This window comes from Dermochelys coriacea, chromosome 7, assembly GCF_009764565.3.
Source record: "Dermochelys coriacea isolate rDerCor1 chromosome 7, rDerCor1.pri.v4, whole genome shotgun sequence".
NCBI classification, from domain to species: Eukaryota; Metazoa; Chordata; order Testudines; family Dermochelyidae; genus Dermochelys; species Dermochelys coriacea.
This window is the reverse complement of record NC_050074.1, coordinates 55,117,168-55,121,170: the sequence shown is the minus strand read 5'-3', so window position 1 is coordinate 55,121,170 and position 4,003 is coordinate 55,117,168.

Here is a 4,003-nt window from a genome sequence, read left to right as displayed (position 1 = left end):
ATGCACATCCACTAGTATGGCCATTCACACATTATGAGCCAGATCCCACAGTATCATGAGCTTATTAAACACAATACAATGCTGGGGGCTTTCATGGGCTTTCTGGGTTTTGAGTCTTTGGGGTGGACTCGGGTCCCATTTTCCAGATTTCTCTGCCTCTATGAGGGCTAGAAACTGACTTTTTAATGAGAGCCGAGATTCTCCAGGATCTCCTGACTCCAGGGGCTGGGCCTTTAAGCGAAACACCAAATATCATGAGATTTCCTATCAAATGATAGGAGTTGGCAACACGGCTTCTTCCGCTCTCTCCCATACCACATGTGTGCTTCCCCACTAGACAGAACAAACAGCTGCCCTATTAATGCCCTGAGTCCCATAGATCCACTGGGCTCCCATGAGCCAGCTTCTCTCTGGCAGCATGGCAGCACTGGAGTTGTGTTACCAGGGCTTCCCCAGTGGACACCGTCCCCAGGGACCACCCTTAATGGAAGCTCCCTGAGCAGAGGCTACCTGTGAGGGGCTTTGCAGGGCCAGTGCAGGGACAGGAGCTGGTTCCCTTCTCCCCCAGCCTCCCCACTCCTCTGCAGGATCCCAAGGCCGCAGACTGGCTTCGGATGCAGCCAAGGCTCTACAGTTCTCTGGCAGAGAGCTGCCAGGTTTGCAGCTAGATAAGGGATGACTCTGAGCAGATGAAATCATCAGTCCCACATTGCAGAGCCCTGTGGGAGTAGCTCTGACCCAGGTGCCAGGCTGTACCTAGCCAATGTGCCCGATGTGCCTAAAGTCCCCACGATTCACCGTGTTATCTTATCAGCGCTTATAAAGTGCAGCGCTAACAGGTGGGTTATCAGAAAAGACCTTTATCTCTCTGCTTTCCCCTGTCTCATTCCAGTCCCTGCTGCCTGACTCACTTCAAGCCCCCTGCCCCCACTGGCCCCACTCCGGGAGCAGAAATAACCCAGCCATGGTGGACAAACACAGCTGTACAATGGGTGGCATTGTTGACACTGCATTTCTGCTCTCATTAAGGATGACCTCACAGCCCACCCTTGGCCGCTTCACCCGGCCCCTCAGAGCAGTGAGGCTGTCTTTTGACTTGGGCACATGAATCCGAGGGCGAACAGTGCACTCATTGTAGAGCCTGGCTCTGTCCATCTGTCCAGTGTCTTTCTATCCCCAGCACACACATCAGGATGCTGCCAAGGGCCCATCTCTGCCTGGGCAACCACCAGCAGCCGCCTCCAGCCTTCACTGGGAACCAGCATTGCATTGACTGCTTCCGGGCAGGGTCCTGCAGCTCCAGGAAGATGCTCAGAGAGCCACCCCCCCCAGCCAGGGGCTGGGCAGGGCAGGGCAGGGAGCAGCCCAACACACATCCAGACTATCTCTTAGGGTGGGGGCTGCCCCTGCAGTCTGACTGAGCAGCACCTCCCTCCATTGGGGTCTATAGATTTCAAGGGGGCTAAAAACAACTCCAGGAAGGGGTAGGCAGAAGAGGGCTCCAAGCGACTGTGAGCACATGAGCTGCCCAGGTGGATCAGATCAGGGGTCCAGCTCATCCAGTGTCCTGCCACCAGAGGTGGCCGGTGCCAGCTGCTCTAGAGGAAGGGGCAAAACCCCCGTAGGGTCCGGTTATGGGCAATCTGCTCCCAGGGATGGTGCCTAAGCATTTCCACCAGCCCTGTCCCAGCCCCCAGTTCTCTCTCCGCTCTGAGATCGGCACGGCCTTTCCCCTAACAGCCCAGTGACGGTGCGCAAGGCTGTGGGGGAGTATTGGCTGAAGCCCCTTGGGATGGGTTGGGTCTCACAGGGGTTCAAATTGCAAAGGCGCTTTTGGCCACCGTTGCATTTGCACCTGCAGCACCAGCACATCCTCCCCATAGTGAGTCACAGTCCCCGGGACGTCCGGATCGCCTGCAAACTGCCAGGGCGGTGCCCATGAAGCTGCCTCCTGCACAAGTTGGGCGCAGGAGAGGGGAGCATGAAATTAATCTGATGGGTCTATTTCACAGGTTATGCTCTTATGCAATTGTACTCGGATTCTCTCTTCCTCTCTGATAAAGCAATGCCATATGCCTGTCCCAGCTGGAGTCATGGGGAGAGGCGGAAGTGAGGAATCTGAACCAGTGGGGGAAGAGAGAAAGAGGCTGGTAGAGAAGAAGAGACAGGGGCCTTCTGCAGCCCTAGAGATGCTGCACCGAGCGCTTGCTGAAGCAGCAGCCCTGGCTGATGCCAAGCCACCCAACCGGCCATGCCATCCCAGGGCTGGAGGGCCAACATGGGGGAATTGAGGTGTTTCTAACTCCAGCCTGACTAGACGTGGTCTAGTGGGTTTCTGTTCAGTGTCAGGCATCTACACCTCCCTCCAACACCCTTGAGAGGAGCTCCCTGGGAGAACAAGTCCCAGCACAGCATGGGTGGCAAGTGGGCAGGGAACCTGCCCTCACACACCGAGGGAGCTGTTGAGTGTTGTATGTGACAGGTTCACCTGCCTGCTTTCCCTGCAGGGATCATGTATCATGGATTCATCGGGGTCTGTGCTACACCCCAGCCTTTTAACAGTCTCCTGGGAGTAGCCATTAGTGCACCAGACAGACCCATAAGGGGCCATGCTGCTCCATGAGGGGAGACCACGCAGCCTCAGTGTCTCTGAGACTGGGCCTTCAGCCTGTCACATACCTGTGTTGCACCCTGAGCTCTGAGCAGCCCCCCTTGCAGGCGTGTATGTGCAGGGACCCCAGGTAGCCTTACAAGACAGGAGGTTTCAATAGGCACCGGGGATACAGTACTGGAAGCCCCAGGGTAGCACAGGGAAGGGTTCGGACTGGTGGTAGCTGGGGTGCCATCAGTCATGCTGCTGTTGGAGCCACCACCTCGCCTTTCTCTCTCTGTCCCAGAGTGAGATCTCGTGTGTCTGTGAGCCCAGTTCTGCTCCCAGGCCCCGGACCCCTCTCATCTATGGGTACGTCTACTCTGTAGAACCCACCCGCAGCAGCAAGTCGCAGAGCCTGGCTCAGCTGTCTTGGGCTCACAGTACAGGGCTAAAACTAGCAGTATAAGACATCCGGGCTCGGGCTGGGACCCTGGCTCCCAGCCCCTCGCCCAGGTTCAGCGCCCTGGCTTCAGCCCAAGCCCCAACGTCTACACTGCTATTTTTTAGCCCTGTAGAGTGAGTCCAAGTCAGCTGACCCAGGCTCTGAGACTTGCTGCCATGGGGGTTCTGCAGTGGAGACATACCCTGGGCTCTGTAGACACAGCCTTGCTGTATTCACAGGTTCAGCCTGCCTTAGCTCCTGCTGTGAAGCAGTGCAGTTTGGGTGCTGGGGTTCCCGTTGGCTTTGCCAGATCCTTCACTGCCAGGCGTTCATTCCATTGCATCCCTAGTGCCCCAGGCAGAGAGGGGACCCAAATGCCTCCTGCTCTGGCCAGCAGAAGTATTTTAACCCTGCTCCATCCAGCAGGTAACAACACTCAGGCCATGTCTACACTACCACTTATGTTGGCAAACCTTATGTCGCTCCAGGGTGTGAGCAAAACACATAGGTGGTAGTGTGCACAGCACTGTCAGTGGGTGAGCGTCTCCCCGACATAGTTACCGCTGCTCGTTGGGGTGGTTTAATTAGGTCAGTGGGAGCACTCTCTTCCGTCAGCACAGAGCATCTACACAAGAGATCTTACAGTGGCGCAGCAGCATTGGTGCAGTTGTGCCCGCTGTAAGCTCACTAGAGTAGACATGACCTAAGGTGAGAGGGAGGGACCAGCTTCTGGAGGAGCCGTGAAACCAAGGCACTCACCACTTGTGATCGTTATGGATCCCTGGGCAGATCCATGAGAGAAGTGGGTGTCTGGCTAAACCCTAACACCCCAGTGTGGGAATTCCCCCTTCACTTTCAGGAGGACGTGCTCTTTCTTTTCACATCCTACCCCAAGCTGTTTTGGCGTTTGCATTGCTAAACAGCTGCCATGTTCCTCCCCAGGAGTGGCTTCAGGATGGTGGGCCCAG